This window comes from Nannospalax galili, unplaced genomic scaffold, assembly GCF_000622305.1.
Source record: "Nannospalax galili isolate Female #2095 unplaced genomic scaffold, S.galili_v1.0 scaffold44, whole genome shotgun sequence".
NCBI classification, from domain to species: Eukaryota; Metazoa; Chordata; class Mammalia; order Rodentia; family Spalacidae; genus Nannospalax; species Nannospalax galili.
In genome coordinates, this window is record NW_008355789.1 from 9,217,419 (window position 1) to 9,242,628 (window position 25,210).

The 25,210-nt window shown below is 47.7% G+C and overlaps 1 protein-coding gene and 1 pseudogene across 3 annotated transcripts in view; both read right to left on the minus strand.

The window, feature by feature from the left end:
- The window catches only part of Plekha7 (pleckstrin homology domain containing A7), a 222,790-nt gene that overhangs the window by 159,834 nt on the left and 37,746 nt on the right, over positions 1-25,210 (minus strand). The window contains exon 1 of one of the 3 annotated variants that reach the window (XM_017803285.2): positions 9,856-9,875. The exons of the other annotated variants lie outside the window; for them this stretch is intronic. The gene's annotated coding sequence lies outside the window, so the exon portion shown is untranslated. Of the gene's footprint in view, positions 1-9,855; positions 9,876-25,210 lie in introns of those variants that run through there. 3 annotated transcript variants of the gene reach the window in all.
- On the minus strand, positions 6,331-9,595 carry LOC103750439 (annotated as a pseudogene).

Genomic DNA, 25,210 nt, shown 5'->3' on the forward strand with positions numbered 1-25,210 from the left:
ACATATTCTCAGGTTTGTAAATCCATTCAAACTGAAGAGACTGCAAGCCTTGTCCACGGGCACCTGGGTAGCTTGGGGCAAGATGCTACCTCAGTATCCCTGGGAACATAGAACTGAGGTCAGGAGTTGTGGAACATTTTTAAGCATCTTTGGCAAGCATGGACTAAGCTACTGTATTTTCAACAAGAGGTTAAGAACTGTCAAAAAGATGAGGGCCAGTAAGATGGCTGTGCAGGTAAAGGCACTTGCCACCAAGCCTGGCGACCTGAATCCAATCGACAGGAACTACACGGTGGAAGGAGAGAACTGACTCCTGAAAGCTGTCCTCTGAGCTGCACATAGGCACCATAGCTCACATGCACGCCTAATCACACATATACCCCCAAATAAATAAATAGATGTAATAACTTTGTTTTTATTTTATGCATATGAGTGTTTTGCCTGCATGTATTTAAGTGTACCACATGCATACAATGCCTGTAGAGGCCAGAAGAGGGCATCAGATCGCCTGGAGATGGTATTGTGGACCGTTGTGAGCCGCCATGTGGGTACTAGGAGCCAAATCCAGGTCCTCTGCAAGAAGAGGAGCTCTTAACCACTCACCCATCTCTCCAGCCCCTGTAATAATTGTTTAAGGTGAAAGACTGAGGGTGGGGAGATAGCTCAGTCAGTAAAGTGCTTGCCTTGTAAGCACGAGGACCTGAGTTTGACCCCCAGCAGCCACATAAGAAGCCAGAAGAACAAACATGTAAACCCTGGGGCTTGCTGGCCAGTCAGCCTAGCTGAATCAGTAAGCTCTAGGTTAATGAGAGATCTTGTCTCAAAAAACAAGCTGGAGAAGAGGGTAGAAACAAAACACCCAGTTCCAACTTCTGGCCTCCATAAAGACATGCACGCATGTGTACCTGCATGCACACGTGCACATACCCACATGAATAAATACAGGGAGGGGAGGGAGGGAGTGAGGGAGGGGAAATATCTGCTGGATATAGATTTGTCCTAATCCCTAAACACGGTCCATGGGGTCCTTCACAACCAGGTGCTCAAGTACCACTGGCCTGACCAGCCATCACAACTTCATAGGTACTTTAGGCTCATGCATATCCTCAACCCATACACCTGTCCTCAGCCCCACACCCCTCTCCTTAACTTGGATACCTCAGCCTCGGACTCTCCCACCTCTAGGCTAATGCACCCCTTCTCTAAACCTCTCCCCCGATTCTGATATCCTTGCCTAACTCCCTGGTCCTCGAGCCCCAGATCAAATGTCTCTTTCCTGCCAGCTCCACGCTCACTTTCCCCAGTACTCATCCTCTGCCTCTGCATTCTCACAACACTCAGAGGCTTCTTCCTTGGCACTCATCACATGTAGTCAAGTCACCCATCGCGTGCCTGCCGCCCACACACAACTGTTAGTTCCCCAAGAGCTGGAAAGCATTCTGGTTTCTATCCCCAGTAACTTTTCACCATTTTAAATAGCATCTCCTGAATGCATGCTATATGCCAAGGGCAGTGCTAGGAATTCATCTGTACTATCTGGTTTACCTTCCTAATCTCATGGAAGCTATGATTGTTTTGATAATCAACGCTCAGAAGCATTAGGCACAAGGGCAAGAACCCAGGCAGTCTCACTGAGCTGGTAAGCTCCCCCACCAGCATGGGCATGGTGTTCAGTTAGTGACTCTTTAAACAGGACAGCCTCCACCAGACATGCCTGACGACGCAAGTCTAGTAACCTGAATTTGATTCCTGGAACTCACGTAAAGATGGAGAAAAGAACCAGCTCCACAAAGTTCTCCTCTAACATGTGCACCATGGTATATGTGCCCACACAAACACATCATGCACATATACAATAAAATAAATGTTTTGACTTATTTATTTTTATTTTATGTATATGAGTGTTAATACCTGCATGTATGCAAGTACATCCATGTTGTGAAGTACTCGCAGAGGACAGAAGAGGACAGATCCCTTCAAACTGGAGTTAATGACAGTTGTTAGCTGTCATCTGGGTGCTGGGATTTGAACCCAGGTCTTCTACAAGAGCAGCCAGTGCTCTTAATTGCTGAGCCATCTTTCTAGCCCATAAATAAATTTTAAAGCAAAGTGGCATTAAAACTAAGCCCTGAGATCACACACATGTGATAATAAGACTTCGTCTTATGCCCCACATATTTTTGCATTAAAAGAGCTTACACAGACGAAGTTTACACCAGCACCCTGGGCTTATTAGATGTTGGCGTTTGGATAAATAGTACTGCAGTTTAGGGCACAATACAAACTCCCAGCTAAAGGTATTAAATTTATCTGGTTGACTGGAAAAGCCATATTGTTTTGGTTTGTGTGTGTGTGTGTGTGTGTTTTTCCCTGTACAAATATATGAAAATCCTGCTTTACTCTATAGGAAAATGCAAAGCAGACTTAGAGGCCATGTATGTGTCCCTCCCCCTTCCCCTTCCAGGAAGCTGGTGAGCCCCAATGGAACTAAGTTACATACTGTACTGAGTTTATAAAGTAGCAATTTGTCCTTGATTACAAAACTGACTCACTGAACAGAACCTTGTATACAGTTCAGAACTGACCCCTGGAACCCAGAGGTGGCTACACTCTCAGGGAGTCAGGTGGGAAGTTCTGGGCTGCACAGGATAAGAACTTAACACAGCTGGGGTGTGGTGGCGCACACCTATAATCCCAGCACTTGGGAAAGAGAGGCAGGCGGATCTTTGTGAGTTCGAGGCCAGCCTGGTCTACATAGTGAGTTCCAGGACAGCTGGGGCTACAGGGAGACCCTGTCTCAAAAAGACAAAAAAAAAGGAACTTGACACAAATGCAGAGGGACCATGCAGGCTAAGAGAGACATAGAATGCCTGGTCTTATATTTTGCTAATAACAAGGTTATTAAATAAAAACATGATCATAACTGTTTTCTTCTCCAGCACTACTGGAAGAACAAAGAATAAGTAATATGAGAACTGGAGGTGTAGCTCAAGGGGCAGGGTGCTTGCCTGGCATGCACAAAGTCCTGGGTTCCACCCTCAGCACCATGTAAACCATAAATCAGGCATGATGGCACATACCTGCAATCCCAGCACTCAGTAAATGGGAGCAGGGGAATCAGAAGTTCAAGGTCATTTCTGGCTACACAGTGTGTTTGAGGCCTCATAGGTTACATGAGACCCTGTCTCGAAGGAAAAAAAAAGAAGAAGAATTAATGAATTGAGATTATTTGAAAAGTCACAGAAACAGAAATGTTTCAAAAAATTATTCAGAAGAGGCTGGAGAGACAGCTCATCAGTTAAGAGCACTGGTTGCTCTTACAGAGGACCCAGGTTCAAGTCCCAGCACCCACGTGGCAGCAACAACTGTGCCTAACTGCAGTTCTAGAGGATCTGATGCCTTCTTCTGACTTCCGTGGGCATTACATGACAGGAGTGCAAAACATTCACACATGTAAAAAACTGAAACAAATAAATCCAAAGAAAAAAATTTTAAAACCTATTCATAAAAGAACAATGTGAAGAAAAAAAGCTACACATCAGCCACATACCTTACTGCAATCCCACACTTTGTTCTCATGTATAGTATCTCATTTGAACCCATTTCCAGAAATGTCTTCAATCCTGATTTATCAGATGGATTTTAAATTTTACTCAAGAATTCTCCACTGGCTGGGAGTGGTGGTACACTCCTTTAATCCCAGCACTTAGAAAGCAGAGGCAGTTTGAGGCTAGCCTGGTCTATATAGTGTGTTCTAGCCAGGGCTATGCAGTGAGATCCTGTCTCAAAACAACCAACCAACCAACCAAAAGACTTCCCCACAACTGTTGTACACAAAGCACAATACTAGGCACCCTACAAAGAAGAAAATCTAAAGTTCAAAGGTTGTAACTGTGAGTTCCAGGCCAACGAGGCCGCACAGTAGGACTCTGCCTCAAAAAGACAGAACAACGCACAAAGAATATCCAGAACAAAGACGGGTCAGGTAAATCATGGTATGTGAATAGGATCATGATGTTGGGACTTCACACTGGAGCTCCACGGTGGGGAGAGCCTACACTGAAGCCTCGTGGTTGACAGGCACTTAAAGTGAAGATCCTGGCCTATTCAAACAGATCAGCAAGCAATATGCATTAAAAAACATGTCTTGGGGGTGGCTGGAGAGATGGCTCAGCGGTTAAGAACACTGCTTGTTCTTGCAGAAGACCCAGGTTCGAATCCCACACCCACATGGCAGCTAACAACTGTCCGTAACTCCAGTCCCAGGGGATCCAACAGCCTCTTCTGACCTCTGTGGGCACTGCACAACACGAGCACACTCACTTACATGCAGGCAATACACGCATACACATAAAATAAAAATAATAAAATTAAAAAAAAAAAAAACACGTCTTGGGACCCAGAGTGGTGACTTATGCCTTTAATCCCAGCACTTGGGATGCAGAAGCAGGTGGATCTGAATTCAAAGCCAGCTCTGGTCTCCAAAGCAGTCCCACACTAGCCAAGGCTGCACAGTGAGACCCTGTCTCAAAAATAAAATAACAAAAAAAAATGTTACATATGATTCCATTTTTATGAAATATCTATACAGACAGAAAGTAGACTGGCTGATGACCAGAATCTGGGAGAAATGGGGAAACTGTTTAACAGACTAAGGGTTAAGAAAGAAATGTTCTGGAACTAGACAGAGTTGGTTGTTACACAGCACCATGAATATACTAAATGCCACTCGATTGTTCACTTTAAAAATGACAGAATGCACCAGGCCTGGTGGCGCACGCCTTTAATTCCAGCACTTGGGAGGCACAGGCTGGCAGATCTTTGTGAGTTTGAGGCCAGCCAGGTCTACATATTGAGTTCCAGGACAGCTGGGGCTACAAGGAGACCCTGTCTCAAAAAAACAAAACAAAACAAAAAAATGACAGAATAAAGCCAGGCATGGTGGCGCTCGCCTTTAATCCCAGCACTTGGGAGGTAGAAGCAGGCGGATCTCTCAGAGTTTGAGGCCAGACTGGTCTACATAGGGAGTCCCAAGCCAGCTGGGGCTATAGGGAGACCCTGCCTCAAAAATACAATATATATTAAAAAAAAAAAAAAGACAGAATATTATATTGCATGAACTTCATCTCAATAAGTTTTTACTATCCTGCGTGTGGGTCCCAAGGATTGTCAGACTTTGTGGCCAAGTGCTTTACCTGCTGAGCCATCTCACTGGCCTTCAATAAATTATTTTTCAAAGCTCGTGTCTCAAGAAAATTTCACCTCTTGACACAACATTTATCAGACATTTTAGACATTTTACTTTTAGAAGTAAAAGGAGGAAAAGAGATGCCAGCTTGCTCATGACCCCAAATTGTAAAGAGAAGAGACAGGACTGCACAAAGTGCAGGATGGCCAGCCCGCAATAATCGGTGCAAGCTGACTTTTCATTTCTGTGCTTTTCCTGTATATTTTCCAGATTTTCTAGCCTTGCATATGCATTATTTCTTGTTTTTAAAAATATTTTATTTATTTTTTTTGAGGACACATTCCACATTTTATTTACTTTTTTTTTTTAAATTTTTTGGTCTTTTTGAGGCAGAGTCTCCCTGTAGCCCCAGCTGTCCTGGAACTCACTATGTAGACCAGGCTGGTCTTGAACTCACAGAGATCCTCCTGCCTCTGCCTCCCCAGTGCTGGGATTAAAGGCATGCACCACCATGCCCAACCTTATTTACATTTTAAGACTAACCTTAATCTCAAAATCACATATCCATACACCTATTTCCTTTTTGTTGACTTCACCTAAAACTTAAAAGCATGGTTTATTAAAGATTGTAAACAAATATTATCATGTCTCTTACATGTAACAAACGGGAATAGCTTTTACCAGAAAGTCAGCAATCCCCCAAAGCTCTTTCTATTATAGATACAGGTATCAAAGCAATCCTGAACCTATGTTTGGTACACTAGTAGTCAGCACCCACAGCTCTTCAAAACTAACAATCTGTGACAGTATCACTGCACCTGCTGTTTTCAAGTTCCAACTGCAGCTCTCTACGATGGACAGAGCAAGCCATTTCTGTTCTTCCTTCTTGAAATTTTAGTTTTCAGAAACACGAATGTTTCTGCTGCCCTCTGACACTCCCTGCCAGGCCTTTGGCTTGTAACCTGAGTTCAATTTTGAGTGCTCCAGGTTCACGTTTAAATGACAATGCCTTAACGAGAAAGAAAAACTGTGCTGCACATTTCCTCCTGTTCCCGAACACATAGTAGGTACACATATGTTGATATATTCTTATAAATGTCCCAGTCGTGTTTATCAGCTGGACTTCTTTGACTGAACGTGTGGGTATTTTGCATTGTGATATTTAATCAAGACATTAACATGAGTAGAGGGTTGTTGATTTAAGACAAGTTTGAGATTCGCTAAAATTAAGTGCTGTACTTCTGTCCCTCTGGTGGCTGTGGAAGCTTCATGTTTTCTGTGGACATCATTAGACATCTTAGCTCTTGAAGCACAACTTTAATGCTATAGGAATTTTGCCATTTTGCCAACACTGGTAAGCTCCGTGCACCCACCATTCCACTGGAATTATTTATTCCATTCACATTAATTTTTATTACAAATCTAACTGATGGAGGAGCTTCTGGGTATTTAGGTCCACATTCTACTTTCAGACTACATATTCTGTTTTCATAGTTTGTTCTTGGTGGCCCAATAATCATGCCCATCCACTTTGTGTCATACCTTCATCTTCAAGGCCCCAGCTAACCGTACCATCCTTTTTTGTCCTTATTCAAGTTCTTCCAACAAGCGAAAATTATGGGGAACTTTAACTCCTGTGGAGACCGCCCTCTTCTCCTCCAGCCCCTTATTATTTTATTTTTATGCATATGAGCGTATTGCCTACAATGTATGTAAGTGCACCTGTGTCATGCAATGCCCGTGGAGGTCAGAAGAGGGTGTTGGATCCCCTGGAACTGGAGTTACAGATGGTTGTTAGCTGCCATGTGGGTGCTGGGAATTGTACCCAGGTCTTCCGCAAGAGCAACCAGTTCTCTTAACTGCTAAGCCATCTCTCCAGCCCCATTTTTTTTTCCAGACAGGCTCTGGCTTACATAGCCCAGGCTAGCTTCAACCTTGTCACCCTCCGGTCTCAGCCTCACGAATGCTGAGATCATAGATGTATACCACCATGTCCCCAAATATGCATTATTTCTATAATAAGAAAAATAAATAACTACTCCACAAGCATAAGACTTTTATATGGAAAATGTGAAGCCCTCAATCCTACTTTAAATGCCTAGGGAGAAAAACCTAGACGGGAACACGCAGCAACCTTCCTTCTCATTACCTCAGCAGCTGGGTTGTAGTGCCTTGCTTTCTTCTCTGTGAACTCATTAACACATGGAAGTAACTAGAGAGAAAACTACTGAAAAGGAAAACTGCGGGAAAGCCCAAGAGCAGCTCCCATGGTGATGATGAAGGAGCCCAGCCCTGCCCAAGCCAGCAAGCTCGGGGCCTTCACACCTGGTGACAGCCACCAGCCCAGTCCCCCTTTCATACTTTGAATACCACTTGACTCATTTCCAGTCTCCCCATGCAGTGGGGACTAATAGAATTATTAATTAATGAACATGACCAGTGGAGAGAGAATCCAAAGCCCATCACGTTTGTGCCAGATTATCTTGGAAATTTGCAGAAAACATGTTTGTAAATGTTTAATAAAATTCCCACAGCCAAGCAACATGCTTGGGTTCTGTTATTCCAGGCTCAACATCCTACCAGTGTGATGTGTGAGGGAGATGTCAGGCCAGGAGTAAACCAAGTTTGAAAAGCCAGACCCAATAAGGCCGGGCAGGAACAGACCAAGGTAATGAACGTGCATCGGCTTTGAGAGACCATAGAAGTACTGAAACCCTCTTGATTAGAAAGGGCCCTAAACAAAAGGCCCACTCAGTTGAAATCCAATCTGAGTTAATTAACGACCCCAGAATGAAACACTTCTTTATCAGTGCGTGGCTCCTGGCTCAAGCTCTCCCACAAAACCTGGCTCCTGGAGGGAGAGGGCTGAGGTCTCCCTCCAGGGGTGGTGGGGTGGTAGGAGTGTCCAGGTACAGGGGGATGCAGTGCCTGCCTGGCCAAGCCCAGGGGAAGAGCCAGTTGTAGCTCCTAAGTTCTGAGTTCTAATCTTCTCCCCCAGGCCCCTCCCCTGCCCCACTGAAGCAGCGCTGGGCCAACCCTCACCTCCCCATTTGTCCTCACACTGGCCTGCATTCTTGGCTTCCCTCTGCCTTCAGCCACCTTCCCTGCAGTCCCTGGGGCCTCTTGGAGGCTGAAACTTGTTTTCTTCTGAACAGATAGCTGCCCTGCTTGGGCAGCCATCTCAGACCCTCAAGTCCCACCAACCCTACAATAGCCTGTGGTCCCCATGCATCAGACACCAGTGTAAGAGGCACAGGCAGCCAGGCAACCGGTATGAACTAGGAGGCCACTGAGGTGCTGGATTCCAATTTCTCTGTCCTTACTTTCTGAGATCTGGATACCAGGGGTCCATAGGAGTAAGGGTGAGGGTTAGCTAGGTGGGAGGGGTCCTGGGGGTATGGGCAGAAATGAGTGCTACAGGGCAGTCAAAAGATGAGGGAAGAATTTCCTGGGGGATTCAGAGAAAGAGGTAGGAGCTACCACAAACCCAGGAGGATAGAGTACACAGGAAAGGGGACCCTGCACTCAAGAAAATACTCCACCCAGCAGGCTGCTCAGCGTCAGCAGAGGGGCTTAAATAATAAATAACAACAACAACGACTGTGTAACAGCCACACCGGGCACTGAGGCCTGGCAGCAGGAACCTGCCACAAGGAACTTGGTCCCCAACATCCAGATGGAGACACTGAGGCACACAGGGTCTGGCCAAGGGTGCAGAAGCATCTCTTACTCCAATTCCCTAGACCCAGACTTGTCCTCAAACTTCCAACTTCCCTTCCCTTCCCTTCCCTTCCCTTCCCTTCCCTTCCCTTCAACCCCACTACCCTGGTCTGACCTCCAGGGGACAGACCCCGTCAGCAGCTGCCCCTCCAGGCAGGCCACTGTCCCTGTACCTTCAGGGGTCTCTGGCTAAAGAACCTCATTCTCTAAACTGTTCCTTCTCATTTTCTGGATACAATTTTTTTTGAACCCCAAACTCAAAGCCCTCAAGTTTTAGGAAAATGGAGTCATTCAACAAAGCTTTCTCAGTGAGGTCCCCAAACCGTCCCGGTTCCCAGCTCATCTTGGGCCACTCACTAGGACAACCGAGGCTCCAGATGAAAGGATAGAATCTCAGCAGCTCAGCCAGGAAAGGCTTCTCAAAGGGGTCCCGATGCTTGGAGGGGCTCATTGAAGGCTGGCCGAGTCTCAGGGGGAAGCACACCTGAGCCTCACACCCGCCCTGGCCCCACAAAGGCACGGCGCCTCGGCTTCCAACCAGGCAGCCAGAGCTCCAGACAGAGAGTTTACAGTTACCAGCTGTAGGCAACCGGAGAAGTGGCCCAGAAAAGAGGCCCTCCAGCCCTGCACCCGCCCCTGGCCACACCCGAAGGGGACATCCGGAGGTGTCATTCTCACCGCCCCCATCTTCCCAGAAGGAGGTCAGGTGCTGTTTCAGCCTTGGTCTTCATACCCTTGCATCACCACAGAGCCCAGAGTATGGAAGGCCACACATGGACTCCCTGCTGCACTCTCCTGGGCTACGATGGGAAGGCCACAGGCTCTTCGGTCCTAACATCCTAATGAGAGTCTGCCATCAACTGGCTACTTAACTTGGGCTGTTTAAGCAGTCACTCAAGGCAGAGCCTCAGTTTTCTTCCCTGCATGTTGGGAGCGATAATACTCACCTCCCTGCTGAGGTGATACGAGGGAACACCACAAAAGGCTGTGGCACAGAGCAGGTGCTACACGACTATATCCATATTTAGCCAAATCTCACCAGGCAGAAAGCAGGAGCGTGCAGGATGAAGCCAGGCGGATGCCAGTCCTGCTGCAGAAGGGAGTAAGAGCGGAGGGGACAGGGCAACCTCTACCCAAAACCGGGGCAGTGGGTGGAGCAGTGGGCTGAGCCCCAACACTGCCTCCCCCAGCCGGTGAGGACCGGGCCCTGGCGCATTGGCGGAAGTGCAGGAGGTTCAGAGGAGCTGAGCTGCACAGGCCTGCAGACAAGACTGCATTCGAATCCCAGCCTAACCTGCTGCTGGCTGTGGGACGCTGGGCAGGAGTTAGCCTGTTTTCTCTAAATGGGCAGTCAGAGGGCACAGCTGAGGGGCAGTTGTGCGGTTGTGGAAAGACCCTGGGAGATGGGCTCCAAGGGCAAAAAGTACACCAGCTCCCAACTGTGGTTCCGCCTTCACGCGACATTCAACCCCGGATACCCATAAAGCCTCTCTCCTTAAAGACTCAATTTCTACCACTGAGTACAGATACCTTGCTGTGGCCCTAGACCTTGTGTATCGCAGCATCTCTGGCATTCTAACCTGCCCAACACCCAGGAGCATCAAGAAAAACCAACCGCAGTACCTGGGTTTCATGGGCACTGTGGAGACAGATGGCACTAGGAGACGTCTGAGGAAAAGATAAACAGCTACACACCCTCACCCCAGGACAGTCAAGTGAGCTTCCACCCGTGAAGGGGTGACAAGGAGGAGGGACCTTTAGGGACACCTGGACTCAGTGTGCGCATCCTCAGCACAGACCCCCACCCCCATACCTCATCCAGGTCCCAAGGCATTCCCAGCCCAGCCAGCTGGAGGAGGCTACCCCGCCAGCTGCATCTTGTGCAGATCCGACACTGGGGTGGTGGAAACAGAAAATCAAAGCCCAGACACCTGACCAAGCAGTCACATTTGGTATTTTCTGGATTTGAACATCTTTTATTTTAGAAGTATGTGTTCCAATTCAACGAGGTGAGGCACCTGCAGATCCCTTATACTTTGCTTAATTTAGGACATTTTCTTTCTGTTTTGATGGTGGGGCTAGAAGTTAAATAGAGCTTTTCTTTTCTAACCCACTGTGTGTGCTAAGCCCTAAATTTAACTCCAAAGCCACCTAGCCGCCCTACTTTAGGATTGCGGGGAACCCTTCACCTGCTCCCAACATCAGAGCCCCAACACAAGCGACTGAGATGTGTGTCCTCGATCACAGCGCACTGGACTGCAGCACCAACACTACCATCAGCTGACAGGGGAAAGGGGACAAGAAGGGAACAAATGGCTGTACTTCAAGGCCTAAATCTCAACTGTTTCCCTGGGGGGCAGGAGAGCTGTTTGTAAGCCAGTCAGGATGGCCAGGGTGTGGCCACAGGTATTCTAGTAGCCCTGGTGTCTGGCTGAAAGAGTTCATAGGAATAGGGACAGCCCAGCACCTGATCAGTAGCTGTACCACATTCAGACAAAAGAATTAACAACCTGGCCCTCCACTCTAATCCAGACCCCTCTCATTACCCTATTCCACCACAGTCACAATGTTCTGCAACCAAAACCACATTTTTTTTCTCCCTTTGAGACAGGTGCTCATGTAGCCCAGTGCTGGGATTGCGGGCCTGCACCACCATGTTTATGCGGTGCTGGGGATCAAACCCAGGGCTTCACACATGCTCGGGAAGCACTCTACCATCTGAGTCACGTCCACCCCCAGCTCAGCACCTTTTCTAAAAGTTTTTCATTAGCCTAACAGAGATGTTAGTCCAGTCCTGCATCACCCAAGCTCTGGAAACCTGGACTCTACTTTCTGTTTCTATGTAGTTGACTGTTCTAGGCAACTTGTACACATTTGTCTTTTTGTAACTGGCTTATTTCATAGCATTGAAGTTCATCCATGTTGTGGCCTGTGCAAAGAATGCCCTTCTTTTTCAGGGCCAAAAAGCATTCAATTGTATGTAGACACCACATTTTGTCTGTCTGTCCATCTGTTGATTACACTTGGGTTCTTTTTATCTTTCAGCTACTGCTCCAAGAACACCAGTGTACAACTATCTGACCCCTGCTCGAAATTCCAGAGTATATACCTACAGATGGAATTGTTGGGTCACATACTAATTCAGTTTAGATTTGTGGGGAGCCCCCAAACTGCTTTCTGTAGCCTCCACACTATTTTACATTCCCACCAGCAATGCATGAGTACCAATTTCTCCACACACTGACAATCCCTGAGCTGTACCCAAAGCCCAGGAAACAGCCTTTTTCTCTTCCACCTGAGGAGGCTGGGCACGGTGGTGCACGCCTTTAATCCCAGCACTTGGGAGGCAGAGGCAGACAGACTACCATGAGTTCAAGGTCAGCCTGATCTACAGAGTGAGTTTCAGTCCAGCTGGGACTACAGGGAGACCATCTCAAAAAAGATATTGTGGCCTTGAACCCCATTATATAGCCTAGGCTGCCCTCAAACTCACAGCAATCCTCCTGCCTCAGCTCCAGAGTGCTGGGATTACAGGCAGAAACCACAATGTCCTGCTTTAGTTCTTCTTTTTTTTAACCTCAATTTTCTCATCTGAAAAACAATGTCATTACACTGCCAAACTTGCCTCACAGGGCAGTTGTGAGAAGCATGTGAGACAGTCCACATGCCAGCCGCTGGTGCACTGCAGGCCTGGCACATACTAGTTCCTTCAGTAATGAATGAAGACACACAAAAGCTGAAGGAAAACTCTGGAAGGAAATGAAGACAGTGAGGACCAACTGAGAGCAGAACTAGAGGCAGGTATGCATGCACGTGTGCATGTGTGTGCATGACTGTATGCCCTGAGTATGTGGGTATAAGTGTATGTATATAGATGTATATATTAGATTGTGTGTGTGCATGTGTATACCATGTGTACATGAATGTGTGTGCATGTGTGTGTGCCCTGAGTATGTGGGTATATGTGTATAGATGTTTGTGTTGGATAGTTTTAGTGTCAACTTGACACACCTGGATTGAGGGAGCCTCAATCGGGGAATTGCCTCTATTGGACTGGCCTGTGGCCATGTCTGAGGGGCATCTTCTTGATGAGTGATGTGGGAGGGCCCAGCCCACTGTGGGTGGTGCCACCCTGGGCTGGTGGGCCTGTGTTGCACAAGAAAGCAGGCTGAGCAGGGGCCAGGGGAGCAAGCCAGTAAGCAGCGTTCCTCCATGGCCTGTGCTCCAGCTCCTGCCTCCAGGTTCCTGCCCTGAGTTCCTACCTTGCGCTCCTTGATGAACTGTGACCCAGGAGATGCAAGATAAATAAACCCTTTCCTCCCCAAGTTGGGAGTGGTCAGAGTGTTTTGTCACAGCAATGAAGAACAAACTAAGACAGCTATATATATTAGATTGTGTGTATGAGTGTGTGCATGTGTATACCATGTGTACATGAATATGTGTGTGCATGAGTGTGTATGCATGTGTATGTGCCTCTCTGTGTGTGCATGCATATAGGTGTGCATGAATATGTGTGCATGTGTATGAGTGTGTGCGTGTGTATGAGGAGTATGTGTGTGCATGAGTGTGTGTGCACACACGCTCATGCTGCACAGTTCGAAGTCACCACCCCATGTGCTCTGCAAAGATTCACTGAGTGGACTACTGGTGTCAGTCACCTCAAGGGACTTACGTGTGAGCCAGGCAGAGTCCAGCCTGGGGACCTCAATCCAGTGACACACTCTGGACCACAAGGTCACCAGGGTCCCAGGAAGAGTGCTCAAGGCTTGAGGACACCTGGAGTCACTGGCCAGGGTGTGAAGGGAGAAGCAGGAGCTTCAGCTGGAGTAGGCGCACTGAGACCGGGCCTTTCCCGCAGGTAGCGCTCCTACAGAAAAGCTCTGGCTTGGAATCCAAGGGGAGTCTTTGTTTCAGGGCCCTTAAATTTTCCATTCAGATTTTTTCAACCTTTTCTCTTTTCCAAAGCAAACTGCTCAGAAGGACTTTGTCATCTCAGGTATCTGAGCAGAAACTCCACTCCCTGCTTTCCCCTGGGGCCAGCCACACCCTGCTCTGGGCACCCTCTGCTCTGGCCCTGCGGGTGGTACTGCCCGAGGCACCAGGCCAGCATACAGTCTCCTCTCTTCTCAGCAGCCTCCTTCCCTGGGCTGTCTCACCCTCAGAAGAGTTGACCCGCCTGTGGCTTCGTAATGGTGTGAAATGGCTTCCTGGTCATGCCACACACTTAAGTTCCTTTTTAGGGACAAGGAGCTGAGATCACGGGCTCGCAGAAAACTTCTCAGTCAGCACAAAATCATCACTCGGGATACGGCTCTCCATGCCCTATTTTAAAATTCTCTACCTTGTGTTTTTAAGTCAGCTGTTAAATTTCAGCTCAACAACTCACCAGGTACATTATTAACTGCAAATGCCTGGCTAGTTAAAGTTCAGAAATGAGCATTCTCGTTAAAACAATTTTTCCAGCAACCCTCTGAACAGCCAGCACCCCCACCCCCTTCCACCCCAGCTGATAGTTTTCCAACGCTAGCTTTTCTGCTGCAAAGACAGCAGAACCAAAAAAAAAAAAAAATCTGAGTGATCAAACTGATGCTAGGCCCGGTGGCTAAGGCCTGGGTCATCCTGAATCTCTTCAAGGCAAAAACAGCTCTCCTCAGGGCCACAGGCCTCATCACTGGGGCCCAGTCCTTGAGGACACAGCATGGCATACATCAGTCTTGCTAGGGAGCAAGCACCCCACAACACCCCAAACCACAGAGAGAAGAGCCCAAAGCCTGACCCCCATGCCCACTTCCCTCTACAACACAGAGGCATACTCCAAACCAGACACTTGTACCAGGGTGAGTTTGACGCTGCCATTTAGCACCTAGTGGTGCCACCTTCCCACCTTACCCTCCACATATAACCAACCTCACATTCAAACTCTACATCTTTCTTTGGGTCTACTGCCAGGAAAGGGCCCATCTGACAAGGAAGTCAATTCACGCCAAACCACCACCCCAGCCTCTCTTGGGATGGAACGGAGGGTGTAGCACATAGGGAAGAGGAAGGAGGAGAGCACAGTGAGTGTCATTTAGTCCAAGTCGAACTCAAAACCCCACCCATGACCTGGTGCAAGCAGAGGGAAAAGAGAGCTACTAGGCTCTGCTGAAAGGAAGCCATCGGGGCATCAAAGGGTGGGTCAGTACGTCAAGGGCTTTGGCAAGCTCACTGGAGTGAGGCGGCCTCACACCCCCGACACTCATTGGCATAGATCTGCCTCCCCTCTTCCCAGGCATGTCAAGAACTGCTGTCAGCCTCAGATCTGGACAGACAGCCCCATAGCACACCAGCGGCTCCAGAAAACCCAATGGGCTGGAGAAGGAAAGCTGCTCTCCAGCCCCAGCCCAGCAAGTCACAGGCAAGCCAGGGCCTAGACCAGCCCTACTCCCTCCCGACCACCATCCGTGGATTCACAGCCTTCCAGGGCAGGGCTCACCCTTTTGCCCTCTATCCCCCAGGAGACCTCTGGGTACTGCTGTCTAACTCTGCTCCCACCAGGCATCTGGGCAGCTGCCCCGGGGCTACATCAGATGAACACAGCACATACCAGAAGTGCCTGCCCACCCTCTCTGAAGGGCTGCTCTGTGTTTCTTACTTACCAAGGATGAAAACTATTTTTGCAGCTGAATAACACTGTTCCCAGTCTTTAAAAGAGCAGCAAAGCTAGCCGGGCATGGTGGCACACACCTCTAATCCCAGCACTCGGGAGGCAGAGGCAGGCAGATCTCTATGATTTCAAGGCCAGCCTGGTCTACATAGTGAGTTCCAGGCCAGCTGGGGCTACAGGGAGACTCTGTCTCAAAAAGACCAAAAAAAAAAAAAAAAAAAGGAGCAGCAAAGCCAAAAGCTGCCAGGCACACCCATGGCTCTTGACCATGAGTGCCTGGATGCATGGGGGGCAAGATCAACCTGCAAACTCAAGGCTCTCGGCCTTCCTTGACAACTGGCACAGCTACTACTGCTGATTAATATACCCCCTCACAACCACAAATGCCTGTGGGTTTTTAATGTCTAAGGGTCTTCCTTCCTGCCATTTGGGACCTCAGTAGAAAAGTAGATTGTGACTAGGCATAGTGGCAAACAGCTGTAATCCCAGCACTCTGGAAGCTGAGACAGGAGGATCATATGTTTGAGGTCAGCCTGAGCTACATTGCTAGACCCTGTTGAGTAGAGAAAGGACAGGGAGAAAGAGGGAATTTAAGAAAATAGGAGAAACCGTTCTTGGTGTCTTCTGATATACCAGAAAGCCAGAAAGCTGATCTCATGGGCCAAGCAAAAGAAACTGTAAGGGTTTGGGAGTGGAGGGCAGGATGCAGGAGAAGAGTCTGGCTCTTCCGACGCAGCTGACCGCCTGGAGCTGTCTCTCTCCCCATCTCCCCCCCACCATCCCCTCAAAGTCATGGGCATCCTATCACCTGACTGCTGAACTCAGCTGGGTGGGGGCCACAGAAAGTAGATGAGGGGTTGGGGTTAAAGAGCAAGGCCTGACGGCAGCGTGTAGTACTCCTAATGCTTCGGAGGTGAAGGCAGGAGGATCAGGAGTTCAAGGTCATCCTCAACTAAAGTTGGAGGCCAGCCTGGGCTATAGAAGGATACCAGACTGAGGAAGGATGGGGGAGAGAGGGAGGAGGAAAGGAAGAATCTCAACAGGCTTATTCTGTGGAATCAATACAGCCACATGAAGTCTTATTCAAGTCAACAAGTGGGGAGCCACAGGCGGCTGAGCAAAGCATTTGACACCATTATAGAATAGGGACCTAGTTCAATTTCGTTTATTCAGTTAGTTCTTTTTGAAACAGGGTCTCCCTGTAGCCCCAAGCTGGCCTGGAACTCACTATGCAGACCAGGCTGACCTTGATCTCACAGAGATTCACCTGCCTCTACCTCCCAAGTGCTGGGATTAAACCCCCAGCCCTAGTTCAATTTTAGATCTCACTAATAAAAGTATAATACTGTCAGGTATGATGGCATGTATCTGTAGTGCCAGCTACTTAAGGAGCTGAGGCAGAAGGGTCACTTATGCACAGGAATTCAAGGTCACTCTAGGAAAAATAACTAGACCCTATCTCAAAATAGTAATAATATTGAGAAAGAGGGATGATGGTCTCCCTGTTCTGAGCTGACCAACAGATTGACTTGCATTTCGGACATGCATCTCTCTAAGGACGAGGCCACACCTTCCACAGTGTCAGGCTGAAAGTCAGGCCTCTGCCTCAGCCCCAGTGGCCCATGGCTAAACAGAGTCAACCTAACACTCTAAGAAATGATACATACATGTCCTGGAAGAGGGACAGGAGAGTTAGCGTAACAGAAAAATGAAAGAGCAGATCCCTCAGCGCACGTTTGGGTACTAGGGCCCAATGCGCCAAGGACAGTTCAGGGCCCTAGTTTTCTCTTCTGTTGAAGGCAGTTTGACTCATTTCTGTCACTTCCAACCTGAAGAGCGGCTTACACGTACTTTCTGATAAAATGGAATGTATCCAAGTGGTGTCAGAGATGGTGAGTAAACTAAAAACCATGATTCACAAGGAACAAGGATGGTTTAGCAAGAAGGAACTGACCACCTCAGTCCTGAAAGGCTGGAGGGCAGACTGCAGACATCTGTGGAATGCTACACGGAGAAACTCTGATTAACACCCTAAGACAGATGGATGTGAACTCAGATCCTACAGTTCCTTCTCAAGATGAAAGCATTTCTCAGCCCACAGCACATTCCTGTCTTACACAAATGACATTTCTTTTGTTGTTGTTGTTCTTTTGGAGACAGGGTCTCCCTGTAGCCCCAGCTGGCCTGGAACTCACTATGTAGTCTAGGCTGGCCTTGAACTCACAGAGACCCCGCTGCCTCTACCTCCCAAGTGCTGGGATTAAAGGCGTTCGCCACTTTGCCTGGCTTCACAAAAGGCCTTTCTATGAGCTTCAGTTTCCAAGCCTACAAGGATACTAAACCTCCCCAACCCTGGCTCCATGTTAAGAACCAAAAACTCAATAGAGAAAGCTCAGTCAGACGCTGATGTCCTGGGCCACTGATGAGTCTAGAATTAAACCTGAAAAAGCAACTTCTAAGCAATTTAATCTGAGATACTCATAAAGACAAGGTGGTCAATAACAGCACCACTGAGAAGATTGGAAAAAAAAAAAAAAAAAGAATAAAAGCAATCTAATGTCCAAGGATTGAGAATCAATTCGAAAGACTCCACATTGTACAGCTTGGGAAAACGTGTTGTAGAACAGTTAATGACAACAGGGAAGTGTCAACAACAGATTGAAAAAGCAAAAATCAAAACTACATGTACAGCTGGCCATGATAACCCTTGGCCTGTAATCTCTGTATGGGGAGGCTGAGGCAGAAGGATAGCCATGAGTTCACAGCCAGCCTAGAATACATAGTGAAGTCCAGGTTAGTTCCTGTCTCAAAACAAACAAACAAATAAGTAAATAAGCCTACGGTATAAGACAATCCAAGTTTCTAAAATTTACATTCACCACGAGAAAAAGATAGGAAGAAAAAATAGCAACAGAGATTACTCCCACAGAATTAGAAATATGTTTTCCTCTTTGGGGCTTTTCTGTATTTCTTAATTATTCAATAATTATATTCTTTTTAAAATTAGTAAAGTTATAGGGGCTAGAGAAATGGCTCAGCAGTTAAGAACACTGATTGTTCTTGCAGAAGACCCAGGTTTGAATCCCAGCACCCACATGATAGCTAACAACTATCTGTAACTCCAGTCCCAGGGGATCCAACAGCCTCTTCGGTCCTCCATGGGCATTCATTGCACGACACCGGTGCATTTACCTACATGCAGGCAATACATACATACATATAAAATAAAAATAGTAAAATATGTCCAGGCGTGGTGGCACACGTCTTTAATTCCAGGACTCAGGAGGTAGAGGCAGGCAGATCTCTGTGAGTTCAAGCCCAGCCTGGTCTACATAGTGAGTTCCAGGACAGCTGGGGCTACAGGGAGACCCTGTCTCAAAAAAGTCCAATAAATAAATAAATAAATGAAAATTTAACACCATGAACCTAAAAATTACAGCCAATTTTGAAACAAATTGTAAAGAGGGGTATGAACCCAGAGATGCAGCAACAACCAGTCTCCAGGACGCACCTGTCTTTTCTGACATAGCAACAAGCTCTTAACTTGCCTTTTTTTTTTTTTTTTTTTTTTTTTTTTTTTTCTTTGAAAAGATTCTTAGACTAACCTCAAACCCTATACAGCTAAGAGTGACATTTGTGTTCCTAATCTGCTTTTACCTCGAGTACTGGGATTACAGCCCTGTACTGCTTTCCCAGCCTGTGCAGTGTGGGGGATGGAACTCAGGGCCTTGTGACTGCCAGGCAAGTACTCTACCAACTCAGCCACATCCCCAGTCCTCAAACTTATTTCTTTCTTTTTTTTTTTTTTTTTTTTTGAGACAAGGTCTCCCTGTAGCCCTAGCTGGCCTGGAACTCACTGTGGACCAGGCTGGCCTCAATCTCACAGAGATCCGCCTGCCTCTGCCTCCCAAGTGCTGAGATTAAAGGCGTGTGCCACTACGCCCTGCTCATGATTTTCTTTTATCTCCTAATGTACAGGGGACATCTCCCAGGTCATTAGTTCAGATTCACAGCTCCATTTAAAAGATGCACAGGAATCTACTGGATGGAAGTATTGTATGAAGCTAACTAATGGGTGGGTGGGAAGTTTTTCTTGGTTTCTTTAGAAATAGAAATAGTCAACAGCCTCAGTACTATCTGAGCATGGGGGAGCTACAGCTACTGCCTACAGGCCTGACTGGATAAACATAAGCTGTTACGGCTGCCCCATCCATCACCACTACTGATACCCCAGGTACAGTGGGACACCCAAGGCTCAGCTGAATGGTTTAGGCTTTTGAAGACTTTCCCCTAGAACCTAGAAAAGATGCCAGGGCTAGAAACAAGTATTTGAAGCATTAAGATAAAAATGCAGAGTTGGGGTATTTGTAAATCTTGTCTCCGTCCTGCTTTCTAAACACTTGTAAACACTCTGATGAATGGACAGTGACATGCCATTCTAACACACGTGCTTGGATGCACAGCTTTCAGAAATGGCCCGGAAAACGTGAAACCTCTGGCCTGGAACACACGTCTTACCATAATAAAAGGGTTTCCTGCAAAGGGAAAAACCCTGAGGCCTCCAGCCATGGCCCATCAGTGCCCATCAGTGCCGTCAGCCCCGCCTCTTCCTAGATGGGCCTGCACTGCCAACTAGGAAGCTACCAACTGGTGTTCTAAGTGAGAAGGGGATTCAGGGTGCCATACTCCAACCAAGGGGCCATGGAGGGCACCCCTGGGTCACCCCCTGCACAGCACCAGCCACGGTCTCACTCATTTCTTCAAACCTTCTGTTTGTATTATAAAATTCTGTACTCACAGTCAGTTAAAAACTAGCTCAGTAGGTGGGCATGGTGGTACGCACCAGTAATCACAGCATTAGGGAAACAGAGGCAAGAAGATCACCAAAACTTTGAGGCCAACCTGGTCTACATGGTGAGTTCTAGGCCATGCAGGGATATATACTGAGACTGCCTCAAAAAGAAAATGATAAGGGTGGTAGATGTGGTGGTGCATACCTTCGATCCCAGCACTCAGGAGGCAGAGGCAGGCAGATCTCTATGATTTCAAGGCCAGCCTGGTCTACATAGTGAGCTCCAGGCCAGCTGGGGCTACAAGAAGACCCTGTCTCTAAAAGACCAAAAAAAAAAAAAAAAAAAAAGAAAGAAAAAGAAAAAAGAGAGATATAAATGATGTCACGTAAGATTAAGATGCAAGTTTTTTGGGACTGGAATTTTTAGTCAGTATAAGCATGAGTTACCACAATAAAGATGCTCTCTTTTGAAACCCATTACTAAGGAAACCACAGTACAACTGCATAATGAAACAGTATGCTACTGTTAAAACTGATAGTGTGCTAATAATTGATGACACAGAAATCTTTTCTTGGGGCTGGAGAGATGGCTCGACGGTTAAGAACACTGACTGTTCTTGCAGAAGACCTGGGTTTGAATCCCAGCATCCACATGGCCGCTAACAACTGTCCATAACTCCAGTTCCAGGGGATCCAACAGCCTCTTCTGTCCTCCTCAGGCATTGCACGTCATGGGTGCACTTACCTACATGCAGGCAATACAAGCATACACATAAAATAAAAATACTAAATGAAGTATTTTTTTAAAGAAATCTTTTCTTATACTTCAGTGAAAAATTACAAAATGGTATTATTCTAGTTTGTTTCTCCATTGCTGTGACAAAATACTCTGACCACTACCAACTTGGGGAGGAAAGGGTTTATTCAGCTTACATCTCCTGGGTCATAGTTCATCAGGGAGCCCAAGGTAGGAACTCAGGGCAGGAGCCTGCAGGCAGGAGCTGGAGCACAGGCCATGGAGAAATGATGCTTACTTGCTCTTTCCCCTGGCCCATGCTCAGTCTGCTTTCTTATACAGCACACAACCACCTGCCCAGGGGTGTCACCACCCACAGTGGGCTGGGCCCTCCCACATCACTCATCAAGAAGATGCCCCACAGACATGGCCACAGGCCAGTCCAATGGAGGCAATTCCCCAACTGAGACTCCCTCTACCCAGGTGTGTCAAGTTAACAACTAAAGCTATCCAGCACACATATATATGTGCTATCTTGTTTTTATTAACACACATACACAGATACACAGATTCATAGACAACAAAGCGTCAACAGGAAACCAGACATGGTGGCTCACATCTATAATCCAGCAGTTAAGAGGCCGTGGCAGGAGGACTATCAGCACTTGAAGCCAGTGGAGCCACACAGTGATCTGTAGGCTGATCTATGAAGGGGGACGCTGCCTCAAAAAGAAAAAGAACGAGTTCACAGAGATTATCTCCGAGTAACAGGGTCACAAGGGACTTCTTTTCTTATCTGCATTGTCTAAATTTACAAGGAACATGAATAACTTTTTTTTTTTAACAAAACTTTTTTAAAAATTTTATTTATTATTTTTATTTTATGTGTATACATACATGTATTGCCTGCATGTAGGTAAGTGCACCCATGTCATGCAATGCCGGTGGAGGTCAGAAGAGGCTGTTGGACCCCCTGGGACTGGAGTTACAGACAGTTGTTAGCTGCCATGTGGGTGCTAGGATTCGAACCCCAGTCTTCTGCAAGACCAGCCAGTGTTCTTAACCGCTGAGCCATCTCTCCAGCCCCGGAACATGAATCACTTTATAATACAAACACTCTTTTTAAAAATCTTTTAGCTGGGCTGGGCGTGGTGGCACATGCCTTTAATCCCAGCACTTGGGAGGCAGAGGCAGGCGGATCTTTATGAGTTCGAGGCCAGCCTGGTCTACATACATAGTGAGTTCCAGGACAGCTGGGGCTACAAGGAGACCCTGTCTCAAAAAAGACAAAATAAAAATCTTTTAGCTAATCTCTGGTTTCAGCACCTTTCCAGCTTCCAGTCAGAATCACGGCCTTCCTCCAGCTGGCTGAGCCTCCACTCAAGGTTCCCTTTCATTCAAGGCTCAGCCCAGCAAGAGCCTCCTAGGAACAAGGCTATGGCCACTGCCTGCCTCAGCTCCATCCCTGGAGGCCTGGGCACACACCACCGACCTGAGGCTTCAACCACACCATAAGCTTGGCCAGCACCCTGGGACTCAAAGGAAAGTGTTCTAAAGTAGCAACATCTTGCCCTCCATGGCCTGGGCCTTCAGAAAGTCCTGCGAGAAAACTACTGCCAGCACTGAGGGACTGAAGACCTGGGGCCCGCCAAAGCTGCCTCGAACCCCCTAGTCTGGGGGTTCAGACAGGCCAGGTACTCCTCTGTGGCCGGCTTGCTTGGCACGCTCCCTTATTTGTCTACCTTTCTTTTCCTTTCCTTTTGTTCTTTTGGAGACAGGGCCTCATGTAACCCAGACTGACCTCGAACCTACTATGTAGCCGAGGATGACCCTGAGTTCCCCATCCCTGCCTCCTGGGATTACAGGCAGGTACTACCACACCTGGTTTATGCCGTGCTGAGGATCAAACCCAGAGCTTTGCATGCTAGCCAAGAACTCCAGCCACTGAGCTACATCCCAGCCTACCTGCCCCTGTCTCCTCCACCTTTCTCCCACCCAAGGCAACAAGCAGTCTGATAAGGCTCAGTCATACAGCAGAGCCTGCAAGGCATAGGCAGGAGTGTTGGAAACATGGAGACCTCCAGGAACACGATGGACAACAGGAAGGACTCCCCCAACCTGTCAAGGCCGGTTTCTCTAGCTTCTAAATTAAGGGGGTTGGAGCAGACATCTAAAGCCCGGATCTTCTGGCCAGCTCATCTTGTCCAGAGCATCCTCTAAGATCCAGTCCCTGGAAGAAGGAGAGCTTCCACTTTGGGGGAACAAACTTTTGTCTTAGAGCAATGAACACGCTTTTCTGTCACTTTCTTTCTCCCATATAACACTTAGATTCAAAGCCAGCCCCAGAGCAGGGGCTATGTCTGCCATATACCTAGCTCCCATAGTGAACACTACCATGGTCCAGGAGGTAGACAAAGGGACACAGGAAGGCACATGTGCACACACTGTTGTGAAGCTGGGCATTTAGCTGTGTATAGTTACACCCATGACATAATGCTATCTGTTAGAAAGGCTATCTGTTCCTTTCTACTGTCAGAACTGTCACAGATCAAAGGCAAGAGCTGAGCTGTCCCAGTACAACTCAGCTGGCACACCCCCACCTTCCCACCAATACACTGGCTTCGTAAACATACTAGCCAACCTTCTCCCCTCACACTCTTCCACCCCACAGCCAGTTGTATCACCCTAGGACTGTTTCCCACTGTGTCAACTCTGTTCAAAAGCTTGTAACAGCTCCCCATCACCCAAAGAACCAGGCAGAACTCTTCCCTCAGTGTTAAGGCTTCCCAGGGTTACCTTGAAGAACCACCCCCCACTCCAAACCACTGCTCACCCTCCATAAGTTCCCAGTCAACTTGGTCCCACTAGCTGCTCTGCTGGCTGCCTTCCACCTCCTGTTTTCGGTGTCTCTATTTATACCTCCAAACCCCTGCCCTATCTCTCCAGATAGGAACAAGTGATTTCAATCAGGTGGCTGAACACACAAGGGCAGCGGTCATCCTGGCCTCCTCTCTGTATCCCCTCGGGGCCACCCTCCTGTTCACATAGCAGATTTGAAGGGAATGCCTGATAGCCGCCCCAGACCAAGCCCTCACTGGCAGCAGGCGCTCACCTGCCTGAACCCTGGCCAGGCCCCTGCTCTAAGGTGACCGGCAGATAGAGTAAAACACATGGAGTTGAGGCAGATCTACCCATTGGGAGCTGGGCAACCTAAGCATGGTATTCAGCCCCTCTAGCTCGGCAAGGAGTGTTTCCTCATCTTCCTGAAGTGGAATGGAAATAAGGCAAGGTGCCCAGCACCCAGTAGATAAGGAAAGTTCTTCCCAGCCACCCACCCAAGCCCCTAGGCTTTTGTGCACAAAAACAGAAAACCGGTTGGACAGCAGGCAGGCCTCATCCCATGACTCCAGTTGGCTCCCTAGGGCAGAGGAAACAAAGCCTGAATTTACCCCTGCTCCCCTGAAGCTGGAGGTCTCAGGAAGAGGGCTCTGTAAGGGCGATACAGCGTAAAAGCCTCTTTATGAGCCCCACACACAGATTCTGTTTGCAGGAGGAGAGTCCACCTCCAGCTTAGTGTCACCTAATGCTGAGAAGTCTAAGGCTTCAGTCTGCAGCCCTCAATTAAATTCTCCTTACATTAGTGGCCACCAACCCCTCTTGCCTGAAGAAACTAGGGAGGCAGGAAGGAGGCCTTGTTCCTAGAGATCAGACTTAAAAGTAAGAAAGACGGGCTGGCGCGATAGCCCAGTCGCTAACATGCTTGCCTGGAAAGCACGAGGACCTAAATTTGATCCCCGAAACCCATGTTTTACCAAAAAAAAAAAAAAAAAAAAAAAATCAGGGAGGTGGAGACAGGGAACAATGGCCAGTCAGCAGGGCCTATTTGATAAGTCCCAAGATAGTGAAAGACCCTGTCTCAAAAAAACTAGATAGCACCTGGGGAGTAATGACTCCTGAGGGTCTCCATAAGCAGATGCACAGATACACATTTACCCACACATGCTCATTGAACACACATACAACACAAAAGTCACAGAGAAAGACAGGTGCATCAGGCTCACATTAGACTCCATTAGAATCTGAGCATGGCCGAGGACTAGACACTGCACAGGTGGTTTCCATTCTTTC